Below are 18,813 nucleotides of genomic sequence, written 5' to 3'. Positions count from 1 at the left end.
TTCCTATTCTCTCCACTTGTAAACAGCCCTCACTGTGCAGCTCCTAATGGCTAACTCTCACCAGACTCCCAAACTCCTATCAATGGCCAACATCTAATATTTGATCTCTTCCAATGTCACCTCCCCTCTCAATGTTCAAACACACTCTCAATGCCAACTTTCCTCCTAATTTTACTTCCAATCCCAATGTCCACTTACTTCTTCATAGCTGGCCCTTCCCAAGGTCAGACAAGCTATGGCTACCACTTCACTCATGTTTAAAATGGTGACAGAGCAGCAGCACAGTGTGAGAGCTCCTTAGCCTAGGAGCCTGGCACTCATCTGCTTTCAGCTTTCTTTCTCCTTCTGCTTCTTTTTGATGTTGTTTCCGGTTATTACAGTTATTATCAAGAGCCATCTTGCCTTCTTTTCACAGCTTCAGTGGAAGACTTACCCGGCCCAGCATGGAGGTCTCGGCCTGGCATGGGTATCTCCCAGTTTGGTGGTCTTGCCCCAGAGTGTGGGCCTCATCCCCATGTAGAGGTTTCCTGATGTGGTGGTCTTGTCCTGGAATGGAGGTCTGGTCCCCATGTGGACATCTTTCTGTATGGTGGTCCTGTCCTGGTGTGTCGGTCTGGTCCCAATGTGGAGGTCTTCTTCTGCATCGGACTCCAGGTATGCCAGTGGCTCAGCAGGCATGGTGATTTGAGCCTGGCATGGTGGTATTCTCCAGTGGAGGCTTCCAACCCAGATTTCCATGGGTCCGGCATGGCATTATTGTCCCAGAACGGTGGTCTCATCCAGGCTGCAAATTCCAGGTATTCCATCATTATTTAATCAACTTTCCCCAAGCCCAGGAACCTTTAATTGAACTGTGATAGACTTTGTCTTAATTTCACCGTTTTGTATAATTATGTATGACTTGTCATTAATATAGGCACCTTGGTGGGGTGACTTATAAAACCTTCCACTGTGTATTTCATGTAAAAGTACTCGTGACAATAAATTTCCAATCTATCCTACCTCTCATAATGTTAGCTCCTCTTTCAACGTCTGTTGTCAATAACCCTCCCTATACCTAACATCTCTCCTAAAGTTTGACTCTCACATAACTCAGCTCCCCTCTTCAAAGAATCATATAACTGTTGTAGTGCAGGAGAAGTCTATTTGACCACTAGATCCCCAGATAATTGTTTCTTTTTTATTATTATTACTCATTCACAGGATGTGGGGCTGGGTTAACATTTTTTGCCCATCTGTAGTTGTCCTTGAGACCTGAGGTGGTGACCTGCCTCTTTGAGCCACAGTAGTCCATATGTTGTAAATGAATCCACAATCCTGTACAGGAAGGAGCTTCATAATTTTGAATACCTTGCCACTCAGCTCATTTTAAGTTAGGAAAACAATCCTATCTTTTCAAATCAACTTTCATAACTAAAATAGACCTTGATAATTGGTTTTCGTCCTGATTTTTCAACATGATCCGAATGTCTGATCATCCTGCTACTCTCGAAACCCCTCTGGGTGCCCCACCTCCCTCTCAATCCCTGCTTTGGTGACCATTTGATGAATTCAACCTAAAATCTCTGATTTACTTCTTTAATAGCCCACCTCTTACAGACAACTGAAGGTAGGAAACAATCAGATAATTAACTCATAAAATCCCTACAGCATAGAAGCAGGCCATTCAGCCCATCAAGTGCACACCACCCTCTGAAGAGCATTCCATCCAGACCCACCACATCCTTGCATTCCCTTTGGCTAATTCACCTAACCTGTGCATCCGTGGACAATTTAACACAGCCAATCCACCTAACCTGCACATCTTCGGATTGTGGGAGGGAACCGGAGCACCTGGAGGAGATCCATGCAGACACTGAGAAAATGTGCAAACTCCACACAGACAGACAGCCATCCAACGGTGAAATGAGACCCAGGTCCCTGGCACTATGAGGCAGCAGTGTTAACAACTGAGTCACCATGCCACCCATTATCTGGAACCAAATCTTATCCCACCCTTAAATTTTGAAGGACTTCTTCAAAATTCATACTTTAAATCACCTTTCTGTTCATTTCTCTTATTAGCAAGGCTATACTTGCCTTTTTTTAAAATTGATATTCTCTTCTATTGCTCTATTACTCTGGCAGACAGGTCTAGCTTTCCCTCATCTGCCCACCAATAAGTATTCCTGATAGTATAATTAACTAACAGATTAGTTTAACATCTAGCAAAGCTATTTTTCTTATTGTGATTGTGAAGGTATGGCAACCTAAATCCTATGTGCCGAAGGGGAGCTGATATTTCCCTGCATCAGAGTTATGATCAGAACACAGTAATCTTGGGTGGCGTCTTCATTAAAATATTGGGAACATTTCCACAAGCTGTTTAGTCTGATTCACAAACTACTGTTAAGGTAATATAGATCCAGGCTGCACATTCATCACAAGGGGTAAAATATCTTTACAATAGAGAGTGAAAGTCAGCAGTAAAAAATGGACTCCAGATGTTTGTTCTCACATGCATAAATTCAAAGTCCCAAATAAACTAGACTTGGATTTTTTTTTGACCTTCTGTGACTTGTATCATATTGTTTCATTACATCTGGTGTCTATGTTGAGCAAGATGACTAGTAAGGAGGTGATAATCCTAAGAACGTGAACACTTTTGTGGTTGACACACTGACCAAATCATATCATCTTTTTAAGGTGTCCCGAAGCTAATGTGCAGAAAAAACTTTCAACTTGTGACCCATTTCAAGTTGTATTATAATTTATTACATATCTCATGCTTCTGTGAATGAAAATGCCAAATTACTGCAGAATATTAAGGTAGTTTTATGTTGCATGCTAATGTCCACAAGAATCTAAGGCAAAATTGTTCAAGTTGATTTCAAGTTAAACAGCAAAACACATCTATTTTAACACATTCCTCAGGGTCAGAATGGATTGAAGGAGACCGAGGCTAAAGAAACTGTTTCTGACTTATATATTCTGATGATTAGTCACACACTCAAAATGTTAGCCTACTGTGGGCCCAAAATTGAATATTCTAAATTGACCCACAGCCAGAAGATTTGGGCCAAACTAAATTAAACAGCAGCCAGTAGCTGTTGGCCACAGACAGCAGTGGAGGTAAAAGAGGTCACAAAGTTTTGGGGAGCCAGTTACAACCAGCCGGAGGGTTATGTATTGGAGAAATATCGATCAGACTTCCTGGCACCTTGACTTCTAGCCAATGTCTGGGGCCTTGCACTTTATTCCTTCCTAGCACAGCAACATTGAAGGATTTTTGTAAAGCTCCATTGGGTGCTTTGAACCCAGCTCATGACTCGGTTGGCCAAAGAAAACCACAGACCATTCTGGTAGGTCCAGGGTGAGGCATGATAAAAACACACAAGCAGAAGCCATCCCCTCAGCAAAGACTTGTAGCATAACTCATTGTGGAAGACTGTTCAACAACTCAAGAAGACCTAGGAGAAGGTCCGTCCTGACCTGCGAGACCCACCTTCGAGGAAAAAAGACAGCCCCACATCAGAGAGGATGGAAATTCCAACAGCTCAGCTCAAACCCATGGATTGTTGTGGGTATTATGTTTTCTCAGACGGATGGAGCACGACAGAGTGCAAATATTTGTGGAACTTTGGGAATTACTCACTTTGTGTTTTTAATAGGGCATATTTAGTTGATAAAATTGAGCTGAACAACAACCACAAATTCTGTGCCCCTTTGTCCACCTTATTGACAAGAGCATTTGGGTAAAGAGCTTTTCATACATAAAGAGGGCAAAGTGTCCAAAAAAAAACAGACAACATTGGCATCCCTGGGTGATCTTCGATTAGGGGCATTTTTATAACCTCCAAAATCAAACCCCAACAACCCTGACCACTCAGACATCCAGCCTGAGCCTGGATTAAGCTTTCCCACCCGATGGACAGGGTACCAGTGAGTGAAAGAGGGTAAAGGCTCTGACCAGTGATTGGGCCATAAATTGTAAGGTGAGAAGGTCAGACAGCCAGGGGAAGTATAGGGTCAGTGTCTCATGTGAAAGGAAATCTAGCACAGGTGAAATTGACAGCTAGCCTTCTCTACTTGTGAGAAACAATTGTTGGCCATGTTTTGGGTGGTACAACGTTTTGCCAACATTGTTGGACTGAAGCCCCTAACCATTCTGACAGAGTATACCCTCATTCAATGTTTGCTGGGTGGCAGAATTATAGATGGTACAGTCAACCAAAGTCACACTGCCTGCTGATACCTAATGTTACAGGGTCATGACATTATGGTCAAACATTCCAAAGAGGCCACCTTCCCAGACAACAATTTGAGCTATGGAGGAAAAACCCATGAGTGTCCAGTAGTGACAACAAATATCCCAAAGGGATCATTTGTGCCAAGACAAACAGGCCAAGGTGCAAGGGGAACCTAGAGAGCAGAAGAGAGGTCCCTGTAATAATAGTCGCTTGGTGGAGGATGGACACCAAAACACAGGATGTGGAGAATTTAGGCAAACCTCAAAGAGAATTAACACTAAAGTTCTCCAACAAAATGAGTGCTCGGGCTGCTGAGCCAGTAGCTATAGACTACATGGCCAGTCAGCATGAAAAATCCCCCCCCCTTACAGATATATGCTCAGACAAAATGTATGTCTGCAACAGTTGAACTGACTTCCTGCCTCTGTGGGAAGCTAGAAGATTAATTTCAACAGATGGCAAACAATTACCGTCCACCGTCTACCGCACCCCTGCTTAAATTTATTCTCCAAACTTCCCAAAGCTGCAGATTTGGTACCATTAAGATTAGAGCCCACCACTGAACTTTCCCAATTGGGAAACAAAAGGACAGACAAGAGAGTGTCTGCGCAGGAGGACCATGGCAGCTCCTCAAGAGCCAAACCAAGGTCAAAGATCTGGTCCAGGATGAGAGCAGCGATTCCAAGTTAAAACAAGTACAAGAGGAAGTGATCCCTGCCTTCAAATAGCATGTGGGAGGACAAGTTAAATGCTAAAGATGGGCAACATGTGGTACTGGTCCAGGACTAAAATCAAATGATTCATCAATGTCACAATGTCCACAGTAATCAAGGGATAGAAGCCACAACTGACAAATTAAGGAATTGTGTCCGTGACCAGAAATGGGAAAAGACAAAATGCATTGTGTCAAGAATTGTATCATCCACTCCCAGAACAATTCAGACAAGTAAGCCAATAAACAACAGTTAAGGCAGAGTAGACCAGTAGCAGAACCATGGAGTGACCAGTAAATAGACTACTTCAGCCCCCTGCCACCCTGTAATGGGGGCCATAAATATATCCTGACTATTGTGGACATTTTTAACAAATGGGAAGAGGCGTTTCTCACTCGAACAAACACCTCTGAAGTTGCATGGACATCTTAATTCAACATGTTTTCACTAGATGGGATGTTTCTCCCAGCATAGAGTCAGACCAGGGAACACATTTCACAGCCCAGGTAATGCAGGCGAATATATTTGACATTAGCCAAAGATTTCAATCACCTACCATCGTCAATCCAACAGGATTGTAGAGAGGATGAATCACACCCCAAATTGATGCTGCAAGAGGTCATCCAAGAAAACATCTCAATCTGGAACGTAGTTTTACCCTTTGTCTTCCTGCTCAGAAGAAACGCACCCTCCAGTTCAACTAGGATTCAGCCTCACATTCTAATGACTGGACACCGTGTGAGAGATATCAGACTCTTAATTGAACTGGATTTGACAGTGTTGCAGTCATCCGTGAAAGTTTGATTAGAAAATCTATAGGTTGCACAGAAAGCAGCGGTCACCAGAATGGTAAAAAGGAAAGAGTAGAACAAGATGTACTTTGATAAAGAGATAACAAGCTGTAGAGCTGGATGCACACAACAGGCCAAGCAGCATCACAGGGGCAGGAAGGCTGATGTTTCAGGCCTAGACCCTTTTGAAACGTCAGCTTTACTGCTCCTCTGATGCTGCTTGGCCCGCTGTGTTCATCCAGCTCTACGCCTTATTATCTCAGATCCTCCAGCATCTGCAGCTCCTACTATCTCCGAAACAAGGTGTACTTTGATGGGAAGGACACTGTAGGGCACTGTAGGGCTGGTGATGTTACAAATTGTCCAGTCAGTAACATTCCTAACCCCGAGATATACAAGACCCCACTCGGTGGTAGATAAGACCAACATTCCATGTACGGAATTTTGCAAGTTACAGGAAAAGCTGGGTAGTACTATATTAATCAGTTAAAGGCCTATGGAGCCCAAAACAACAGCCACCAGCTCCAGGTGCTTCTAGGGTACCCAGGTGAAGTGGACCCTAACTTAAGCCCTGATCCAGACTCATTCCAAATTCCCAATCCCAATCCAGGACCTACCACAATAATCGAACCAGGCCAGGGTACTGCACCAATTCTGGACACTGTCCCTCTTGAGGCCACAACCTCAGAATCTGAGCCATAGCTGGCCCCACCAATTCCAGCTAGAAGAGGCAGGGCCTTGGTGCACAACAGCCCTGAACTGAAAGGGATGTTTAGAGACAGTCTGCCCAAGAAATCATCCTATTTGTTACTCTCGCCCAAAGACAGAGACAGGTCCTTTGTGAAAGTAGTCATTCCCATGTTCCAACAGAGACACGGTGGATGAGCAAGACACTGGCAGTCAGAGCACTCCCAGTCTGGTAGAGCGCCTGTTTCTCTCTCTATCCCTCTCTCTCTCTCACTCACACACACACACACAGTCCTTTCAGGGCTACAGCACCAGACAGTAAATAGTCATCATCATTTTCACCTTCCGGCTATTTTTCATCTAAATTTTAATCTTTCCAGGCAATGCCAACACACTAATCCGGTTTCAAACCCCCATTTTGGATTAATCAATGTCGGGTGAAAAGTTTGGCAGTTAATGGCTAAAGTGGCTTGAGAACGATCTAGTGTATATAAATAGTGGCTAATTTTCAACTTATCTACTAAGTTATAGTATATAGCACTATTAAGCATATTGATGTATGTAAGGAAAATAGTGTATAAGGTACTGTTTTCTACATACAGTGGGGAACCCAGATTCTCAGGAAGTTAGGCTATCTGTCTGAAAATTGATACGTCCTTGTACAAGAGTATGTTGAGCCCTGTGATCCCATTTTCATTGGAAACTTCAAGGGATCAACAGGAATGGCTGTAGTCACCTGACCATGGCCCAAAATTAGACATTCTAAATTGACCCACACCCTAAAAATTGGCCTGACAAAAAATTGACTAAAAGAAATTAAACAGCAACTATCAGCTACAGAGAAGTGGATTATAACTAGTTGAATGGTCATGATTTAATTAGCAGACAGTTATTTGAATTGCTCATGTTAAACCTGGCTACAATATATCAGGGCAGATTTTTCCAGCCAGCACCACATCCATCAATTTATGAAACAAAAAAGCACAGTAGAAGGACATTATAAGACATCTCCATCTCCTTTGTAAGTCCACTGAGCTAAAGAGGAGGTACAACAACTCCCCGAGTCAAGCATAGAACATAGAACGTTACCGCACAGTATAGGCCCTTCAGCCCTCGATGTTGCGTCAACCTGTGAAACCAATCTGAAGCCTTTCTAACCTACACTATTCCATTATCATCCATATGTTTATCCAATGACCAATTAAATGCCCTTAAAGTTGGCGAGTCGACTACTGTAGCAGGCAGAGCATTCCATGTCCTTACTACTCTGAGTAAAGAACCTACCCCTGACATCTGTCTTATATCTATCACCCTTCAATTTAAAGCTATGTGTCCTCGTGCTAGCCATCACCATCCGAGGAAAAAGGCTCTTGCTGTCCACCCTATCTAATCGTCTGATCATCTTGTATGTCTCTATTAAGTCACCTATTAACCTTCTTCTCTCTAACGAAAACAGCCTCAAGTCCCGCAGCCTTTCCTCATAAGATCTTCCCTCCAGACCAGGCAACATTTTGGTAAATCTTCTCTGCACCCTTTCCAATGCTTCCACATCCTTTCTATAATGTGGCGACCAAAACTGTATGCAATACTCCAAGTGCGGCAGCACCAGAGTTTTGTACAGCTACAACTTGACCTCATGATTCCAAAACTCAATCCCTCTACCAATAAAACCTAACACACCGTACGCCTTCTTAACAACCCTATCAACCTGGGTGGCAACTTTCAGGTATCTATGCACGTGGACACCGAGATCTCTCTGCCCATCCACACTACCAAGAATCTTACCATTAGCCCAGCACTCTGTATTCATTTTACTCCTTCCAAAGTGAATCACTTCACACTTTTCCACATTAAACTACATTTGCCACCTCTCAGCCCAGCTCTGCAGCTTATCTATGTCCCTCTGTAACCTGTAACATCCTTCTGCACTATCTGCAACTCCGTCAACTTTAGTGTCATCCGCAAATTTATTAACCCATCCTTCTACACCCCCGTCCAGGTCATTTATAAAAATGACAAACTGCAGTGGCCCCAAAACAAACACTTGCAGTATACCACTAGTAACTGAACTCCAGGGCGAAAGCAGGGCCTTCATAGTACGCTAATGCTATACTATAGCATGATTGCATGTTTAATGTCATTCCTGACCCTGCTCATCCTCATTACACTCCAGCTCTGTGAAATATTAAGGACTTTCTGGTTCATATTTACAATGGGAGAGAATTCCTGAGGTTGTTGTTCTTACTTGACAATTGAACATCACCAGCAGTACAGTGAAGTTGCCATGTTATAGACCCAGTACCCAGCAGCTCTAAGTCTGTGAACAGCATTGTATAGAAATTCCTGATGCTACCACAGGGAACAGTCAGAAGCAACAGATCCTCAATCAGTCATGCTCAGCAGAAATTACTTTCCCTAATTTCCATGATAATGATTTGACTTCACAATCTCTAGACTGCTAATGTAACTGCCATAAGTATTACAGTGCATCACCCCATAATTTTGTAACATCTTAAACAATGAGTTATCATTTAGGTTTTGGAAGAAAAGAACTAGGAATATTGATGGATAGCTCGCTGAAACAAAGTTCATGTAAAACTGTCCCTTGATGATGAGGATATTCACACCATGGTGGTCATGCAGAAAAGCACTGATCTGCCACTGTAATATGGGTTGTTGCCTCAAGCAGGTATTAGTATCTGATGAGCCAAGACTTAACTTTAGCTCCCATAACACAAAAACTAGAAAAGATAGTACTGAAAGGCTTAACAGACATTTATTATAGTTCCTTATACAGGCATTGTTAATCAACGTGTTAGGGGATGTTATGATACATCTCTGGGACAGTTATGACTTGAACTATTACAATCAAGTCACTTTATGTCTGGTCTAGCACTAAGCTATTCATTACAAACATTAGCACTTTGACCATTGTGTCATGTTGCAAATGGCCCCAGTTAAAATAGAGACTGAGACCTGTATATAGCAATAATGTCATGAACTTGTCTTTTAAGTATAAGCTAAATAATGGCTATGGGACATAACACCATAACCAAACCAACATCATCAAATTGTCTGGGATTGTTTCTTCAGACCAGAATGACCAGGCAACTTGAACTTTGATATTAAAAATTCCGAAGGTAACAGACAAAATAACTTCAATTATGTCTTTGAGGTTAGATCAGCAGGTGCACATTCTTGTAACTTTCCTCATGAATGTTTCTCCTGGATTCACTTCTAGCCAGCTAGATTCAAATTTTATGATCTCTTTCCATAATATATTCGATTATGAATGGCTAAGAATGATACACAAGGCAGTAGTTTCATTGAACCTTTCAAATTTACGTCATTAGCCAGCAAAGTGTGAATTGTCTGTCAGTGACATCTAAAATCCTAATTAAATTGTAGCCTTATATCAGTTGAATTTACATAAAAATATCACTTTATTCATGGAATTAAACCAGATAATAACAATAAATCCTCGTATTGAAATTCCATGAATAATTCTGTTAAGAAGACAATAGGTGAATTAATTTGAGTTCTAAAATGAATTTGTCAAAGTATTAGCATTTTGTGCAGGAGTTCAAAATTAAGGGTTGGATTTTCCAGGCTCTTTGGGAATGGGCAGAAAGGTGGGAGGAGATGCAAGTCAGATAACCTCTGGTGGCTGCCTACCTGATGGATGTTCATGAACGTTTGATGGGAGGGCATTGGGCCTGAAAAGCAGAAGAAAGGCAGTTAAGGAAATGGATTAGCTAATTCACAGAAATATTTTTTGAATTTTCCAAAGGTAGCTGAGAACTGGGGACTATGGGGTCTCTAAACCTGGTTAAAAAGAAATAGCAGGCAAGTGGGAGCTCCATGCTGATTCCGTAAGCAGCCATTGTTAGAGCCTGGGTGATATGCCATGGAGGTTGGAACAGTACAAGCACTGGAGAGACAAGACAGAGGATAAGGGCCAAGATGTAATCCCTGGCACTGGAGGAACATGCCTTTTGATTTAGACAACAGAGTTCAGATTTCTAGTTTCAACAATGTCTACCAATTTTCAGATATACCTAAAATATGAAGTTAAAAGTTTTATAACCTGATGATATTCATTGCAAATAATGAAGCCAAATGAAGTCCAATCTCTGTCTCCCGTTCATCAAGAAAAGGACCTCCTTTCTTGCCCTTGAAGTCAGAATAAATCTGTAGGGATATATTGCTAAAGCATGGGACCACTTGTGATCTACTTTTGACCATGTTTAGCCATTTTTCTTCCTCACTGAAAATCTCACCATGGTAGACACTACTTTTTGTGTTTGTAACCCATTAACTTAGGCTCCAATTCCAGGGAGTCTCATGCCTCTTCACTACCTCTCTGCCCGCATCCATTCGCACAGTGGTCAGCCCTCTCACCTGCCAACTCTAACTGGCCTGTCATAGGATAGCCTGATGTGGTTGGTCAATCCCTCCTCTGACCCTAACAAGGGGACATGCAGCCAAACCACAAATAACAGCCATAATAAATTAATATGAAATTTGGGAGCATTTTACTTCACCATAAGAGTTTAAGATAACCATATTGCCCAGCATCTGAGGTCACAAGTTGGCTAGACAAGTTAAAGATAACAGATTTCCTTCCCTATAGAACATTAGTAAACCAAATGGGTGTTCACGCAATCAATAATGACTTTATGATTGCCTTTCTCTTTAATTATAGAGTTTGACTGAATTCAAATTTCACCATCTGACATGGCGGGATTATGACATCATGGCCCAGATCATTAGACTACAGTTTTGGATTATCAGTACAGTGATATCACCACAATGGCAACCCACAGAATGGGAGAAGACTGCTTTGGAGTATAATTACTGGCATTGATCAGTTGTATCAAAAGGCCTGTTTTTGCATAGTAAATCCAATGTAATTCTGTGGCATGTAGGAACACCACATTGGCATAAGCACGGAAAGTTTGACCAAATAATTTATGACTATCAACAGGACCAATTTTAAATTTGATTGCCTAGAAGCCAATGGTCAATCCTGTTGACAGGAAAAATTCAGCTAGAAAATTGGGATAGGAACTAAAGTGGCAAAAACTAATGTAACGTATTTTACCCCCTTTGGGATTAGCTACTGCAATTTGTAGCTCTTTTAACATCCATGACGAATCAGAATTTCTACAATGACATCTCTACATGTTAGTAAAAACTTCTTAATGTGTGTAGTATAGACTTGACGAAGAATACAAACGCAGGCCTTTATCTGTGTGGCTTCAAAGTGTTTGGATGGAATTTTCTAGACCTCTTGAGGATGACGAGAGCCAGAAACATTTATAAAATGGTGCGGGGAGGTAATAAGAGCCAATGATTTTCCATCACTATACTCAAATTGTACTGGCCCCAAACAGGAGGCCATTTATGTCACTTAAGTCCTGATGTAGGGTCAGTTCCTGTTTCTAATGGACATTTTGCCCATATCAGAGGAGATGGCTGTCAGAAAATGCTTGACCTGGTGTGTAGTGAGGCTGGAAGGTGACATTGTGTGGGTGGAGTTGGAGAGGATTAACTGTGGTTCTATTTTTGCGGCACACAATGACTCACAGAGAGGACTTCCAGCAACAATGTCAGTCTCATAGAAATGGCACTGCCAACACTCAGAAACCTTACCATCTCATCTACCCAACACATTCTCTCCCTCAATCACAAGAACCACAGGCCTGGCCACAGCATTCCAGAACCTTACTCACCCATTTTTATTGGCATCCAGACATTGAGGAATTTTCTCTGTGAAACGGCAGCTAACACGCCAGTATTGGACACCACAAGCAGTGGCACTGTTAAGGTGCAAAGGATCATCTCCCCCTGGCTTCACTTTCCAACCCATCAGTCTCTGCATTCAAAGGGTCACCCTCCATCATTTCCACCACCACCCTCAGGATACTACCACCAAACACATCATTCCCTTCCCCACCCTCCAACAACTGTCAGAATTCCACAGGGGCTGTTCCCTCCGTGACACCCTAGCCCACTCTCCCATCAGTCCTTATACTTCCTTATAAACTCCTAGCCTTCTCAATTGCACTTTCTCATTCAATCTCAGAAGGTCTAACATTTGCCCTTCACCTCATCCATCCTCACCGACCAAGGCCACAAACATACTTTCCAGGTGAAAGAGCATTTTACTTCTACTCCCATCAATCTATTACACTCCATTCATTGCTCACAATGCTATCTCCTTTACATCAGGAAGCTCAAATGAACATTTGGTGACCGCTTTACTGAGCAACTCTATTCTGTCTATAAAGATGGCACAACCTTACAGCTGCTTGCCATTTTAGTAAACTTACTTGCTCCCACATTATCTTTACGTCCAGGGCCTACTACAGTGTTCCAACAAAGCTCAATGCAAGCTGAAGGAAGAACGCTTCATTTTCCATTTAGGCAGCTTGCAGCCTCTTGGACTCACTATTGAGTTTATATAATTCAGAATATAACTCTGCCCACTATTTTACTTTAAAACCTTCTCATCTCACTCTAACAATGCGTTGTTTGTGCCTTATTGAGTCTCAGCAGAATGGATTCATTTTATCCTTTTCACATTTAACATTTATAGTTATTTTACACACCTATCTCTCCTTTACCACCTGTAGCATTCCCTTTGTCTTTTGATCAAGGCACATTCACCGTCTGTTCCATTCACTCTCCCACCCTCTCTGTCATCTGTATAAAAAACATTATTTTCCACCTCCTTTGAGTTCTGAAAGAGAATCATATCAGATTCAAATTGTTGACTCTGTATCTCTTTCCACAAATGCTGCAAGACCTGCTCAAATCTCGCATTTTCCAGCATTTTGTTTTTCATTATTTCAGATGCAGTATTTTGCTTTTAAGTACATTGTTGAGCTGCAGATCTTCTGGTGCTGGCCCTGGTTGAGGCCACTCAATAGACCACTAACAGCAGGATGCCTTCCTATAGCCCTGCTTTGGCCAGCAGGAGGATATCTCTCAAGTTAGCCTTTAACCATTCTAAGTAAATGAATAACCTAGTCAATGTCAATTTTTGGTTTCGCAGGCAAATCTTTCCAAACATAACACTCAATGAAGTTGTTGTAGATTTAAAAAGTTATTCTTGTTAAAATAGTTGAATTTGTTCAGTTATTGCAAAGTCAACTGGAAAACAAAAATAATTCATAATCTATGTTCTAAAGGAAAAATGAGTGAGCATTTGTGAGGAGCCACGTTCAGGAATGATCACTTGAAGATGTACCGGACTGCATCAGAGAAATGTTCTTTAAGCTCTTTGCATTGTAACCTGATGATACCCATTTATCTTTGAGAGGACTGAGAACAAACAGAGTTGAAGAAATGTGAGATAACAAGGTGTGGAGCTGGATGAATGCATCAGGCCAAGCAGCATTAGAGGATCAGGAAAGCTGATGTTTCAGGTCTGGATCCTTCTTCAGAAATGGGGGCTGTTGAAGAACCGTTGAAGAAATGTGTTACTTCACACTTCTTATTTAATCAACTTAAATTACACATTTAAAATGTCCAGAATCATCCTACGACAGAAAATACAACTTATTGAAATTCAAGAGATAACAAGGTGTAGAGCTGGATGAACACAGCAGGCCAAGCAGCATCATAGGAGCAGAAAGCTGACCTTTTGGGCCTAGACCCTTCTTCAGAAAATTATTGAAATTCAAAGCATTTTAACTTCTGCCGACAATTGCATTGCAGTTTCACAAATATTAGATGCCAAAATGCATTTTTACCTTTATACTGTTATATCTAAATCATTTGTATATAGCTGTTACCAACAAATTTGTGGAAGGAAAGTCCTGAAAAACTGAGCAGAAGAAAGAATAATTTCAAAAAGAAATTGAAAACAGTAGAAATTGTATTTCCAGCGGAGCATGTCTGAAGTTTCTGCGGAACATTTCATAAATGCTGACTCAACGTTTTAGAAAGCTAAGACCAGTGCATTGTATTGCTGCATCTTGCACCCCATATATGGCAGATTTTGCACATAAGAAGCAGACTTTGACATGGCTTATTTATGCCTTACATTATTCACTAATCAAACACATTTACATTTTAGACCAGAAGAAATTGTCTGATATAAGCACCTAATGAGTTGGAATTAATCTGACAGTTTATAACCATATACATTTATGGTTGTTGTTGTCAAAATATTGCACTTTAGGCAACTAATTTTGAAGATCTTAGTGTTTAAAACATGATAGTGGAAACTCAGAGAAAACTAGCTGTGATGAGTTTGTTCAAATGAATAACTGTAAACAGTTTGATGCCACTATCTGATGTGTCCACGTAATTGCTTTGAAATTTATACTGATAATTGTTTTTGAGGTTACAGAACTTGTCAACTTGAATCAAAAACAACAGTGCTATGATCTCAGCTGATGGTAATACTGGACAAGTCAGATCCCAGAGTGGAATCTGGCTTGACCAACAATAAGTTTTATTCATCCTTTTGGTTTACCACGGTAGTCAGCCACTGAATATTTTCACAAGAGTCTGCCTAGGTACTTTTAGCAGAAGAATGCAGAAGGTTATTACAAAGAAATACACAATCTGTATATGTGCATTGGAACATGCATGGCACAAGGGAGACCTATGAAAATTGAAGTCTTTGAAAATCAGGAGAAAAAAAAATCATTAAGAGTAATCCTTAGCACACTTTAAGTTAGTTATCATTGGAGGTGGATCATCTCAGCCCTGGAATGTCACTGTAGGAGCTCCACAGTGTAGAGTCTCTAGCCCAACCATCTTCAGCTGCTTTATGAATGACCTTCTATCCATCACAAGATCAGAAGCTGACAATTTCATTGACACTAAGTACCATTCGCAACTCATCAGATGCTAAAGGCAATTGATACCCTTATACAGTATAACCTGGGCTTTACTAGGTTTAGGCTGGCAAGTGACAAGTAACACTCATGCCTCATAAGTGTGAAATTATGAACGTTTAAACATTAAAGAATCTGACCATCACCGTTGACATCCAATGGCATTACATCACTGGCTTTCCCATAATCAACACCCTCGGAATCAATATTGACTCAAAACTGAACTGAGCTGAACCGTATACTGTTGCAAATGCATGTCAGAGGCCAGGAATTCTTCAGGAAATAACTCACCTCCTGTCTCCCCAAAATCTACCCATCATCTACAACACAGACGTCAGGAGCATGATGTAATACCTGGTACTTGACTAGATGAGTGCAGCTTCAACAACACAAGGAGGTCAACACATCCAGGATTGTGTGCCCGATTTGAAGGTCATCCCATTCACCACCTTCAGCATTCACTCCTTCCACTACCAATGCAGAGCAGCAGTGTGTAATATCTATAAGATACACTGCAACAATTCACTAAAGTTCCTTTGACCTTCAAAACCCCTGAGCTCTACAATGTACAACAGAAAGGACAGTAGATGTATAGGACAACTATCAACTGCATTTTCCCCTCCAAGCCACATATCTTCCTCACTTGGAACTGTAGAATCACTGTTTCTTCACTGTCATTTGAACTCTTTCTCCATCAATCCTATGGATGTACCCACACCCAACTCCAATGAACAGCAGATGTTTATAGAAGACCACCACAATTTTAAGAAGGGCAATTAGAGATGGGCTGAGTCAGTGACACCCACAAACTGTGATCAAATCAAAAATAATCAAGAAAAGCTGTTACTTTAGTACCAGCCTTTGTTAATGATCAATATATGCTTTCTTCCTGTCCCAAAAACTGATGGCCCATTATTACTCTCCATTTCCAGTCAATCAGTCTTACCCTCGCTGTCACTGTCCCTTGATTCCAAGGTTTTCAAGTCACTTTGTGGCAACCTGAGCAGAGTGACAGGGGACGGAGAAACAAGGGTAGAAACAAAAGATGGAAAGATAAGATCCAAAAGTGGAAGTCAGAAAAACGAGAAAGAAAAAGTCCCTCATTAGAAGTTAATGGGACAATTTGAAGCACTTAGGGTAGCACTAATATATTGGCATGGTACGAGAACTGGTTGACAGATATGAAACAGAGAATGGGAATAATTAGGTCTTTTCCATCAATAACAGTGGAGTACCACAAGGATCAGTGCCTGAGCCCCAGCTTTCATGATATGTATGAATGACCTGATGAGGGAACCAAATGCAACATTTCCATGTTTGGTCGATGATCCAAAACCATGCAGAATTGTATGTTGTGAGGAGGATGCAAGACGGTTTCAATATGATTTAGGAAAGTTGAGTGACTGGGCAAAAACATGATAGCTGCAGTATGTGGCTAAATGTGAAGTTATATACTTCGATGTGGATAACAGAAAGGCGGAATATTATTTACATGGTGACGTAATGCGAAGCATATGAAAGGATTTGGGTGTCCATGTACCCTAGTCAATGACAATACTCAGAGATATCAAGAGCTCAGGCAGGATCCACAAGCAACTAAGAAAACAAATGGTATATTGATCTTCACGGTAAGAGAATTTGAGATCAGAAGTAACGATTCATATGGCAGCTATGCAGTGCTTTAGTGAGACCATACCCAAGTATAGCAAGAAGTTTTGATCTCCCTACTTAATAAAGGCTATCCTTGCCATAGTGCAACAGACATTTATTAGGTTGATACTAGAGATGGCAGGAATATCCTATGAGGAGAGATTGGTTTGGCTGGATCAGTATTCAGTACAGTTTAGAAGAATGACAAAGGAACCGAATAAAATGTCTAAAATTCCAATATGCCTGGACATGCTAGATGCAGGAGGAGTATTTGCATGAGGACAGAGTCTCAGGATACATTGTAGACCATTTAGGATTGAGTTAAGATTTCTTCATTCAAAGAACATTGAATCTGTTCTTGATTATTAAGGAGATCATGGGTCACTTGGAGAATGCAGAAGAGTGTGGTTGGGCAGCATATCAGCCCTGATTGAATGGTGGAGCTGACCAAATGGGCTGAATGGCTTAATTCCGTTTCTATATCATTTGGTCTTACAGAACTCTCTACAATGGAAGATTGTGGAGGCAAAGTCACTGACTATATTCAAGAAGGTGATAGATAAATGTTTAGATTTAGGCATCAACAGGTTTGAGGAGAAAGCGGGAATCTGGCTTTGAGACAGAAATCATTTTGAATTGCACAGCAGGCTCAAAGGGCTACTGACATACTGTTCCTAGTCTTTTTTCTGTTTCTATGTTATGTTGCAATTTATCAAATGGCATCAAATGCAAATGTAGATCCTCAATCACATCTTCAAAAGCCAAATGTCTAAAGGCCAGTGAATCTTTTAAATTAGTGAATTAGTGAAGCGGTAAAAAGATTGCTAATTTCAGGAAGGGACTAATTTGCAGACCTTTGACTAAAATGAAGAAACCCAATGAGGCTTAGGCACAAATTGGACAGAATTTAATGTTTGCAACAAAAGTGTAGTGAAATGTAAAGAGTGCAATGGAGAAGAAACGGCTGCGACTGTGCTTAGCATTGGCAGGCTAAGACCTATTAGGGAAGGGGCTGCAGCAATCACCAAAGTCAAGCTTTTAAAAGGAAAGACCTTGCACACAGACCAATGTATTGTACAAGACATAAACTGTGGGATCCCTATTCTCTGATCTTCCTAAAGCATTACCTTCCATTGTGTGTTACACCATCCTGTGCACAAGCTGCTGGACAATTCATTAACAGTTACACTTTTGGAAAAAGAGATTGCAAATTAATAGGGATGTTGTCTGAGGAGGATCAAATGTGTCAACACCTCCCAGTGCAATGTATACATCTGGTTTCCCCTGCTTCCAAAAGAGACTCTCAGCAAAGACTATCCATGGAACTTTGTCTGTGTTGTGAAGTGACAATGGTGTAATAGTGACATTCGGCCTTACACAGAGAAACTAAAAAGATGTATGGTTAAATGTACACAAAGGTCCTGAATCATTCAGTAGACACTGTCATTCATGCCACCAAAATTCCTTCAATAGGTTTCCTTCCTTCTCTCCATCCCATTATGCCTTAGCTCAATCTCTGATTGCGGTGAAAGTTGCTGATCAGATGTGGAGCCCCTTAGCCCTGGAGGTTGGGTTGTGCATCCCCAGAGGTACTTGTATCTAGATGGCCCACGCATGCCAAGAATTTTCTTGCCAAAGGCATGTTGTCCCTTCTTGGTTTGAACCTCCAGGGCTCACAGAAATGGGCAGACATGGTGGAGGTGGAGGTGAAGGGGTCAGGGACCGTGGAGTGCCCTAAGTGAAGAGTGATCTGTCCTCAAGCTGCGTACCACCTGGCATTGCCCTGACTTCTTGCAAGGATGGAACACCTACATTGCATGCCATCTGCACACAAATGAAGAATGGTACTTCCTCAGGTGGTGGGACATTTATGTCACTGCATCAACAA

This window comes from Stegostoma tigrinum, chromosome 3 (genome assembly GCF_030684315.1).
Source record: "Stegostoma tigrinum isolate sSteTig4 chromosome 3, sSteTig4.hap1, whole genome shotgun sequence".
In the NCBI taxonomy this organism is placed as follows: Eukaryota; Metazoa; Chordata; class Chondrichthyes; order Orectolobiformes; family Stegostomatidae; genus Stegostoma; species Stegostoma tigrinum.
Note: the sequence above shows the minus strand (reverse complement) of the source record.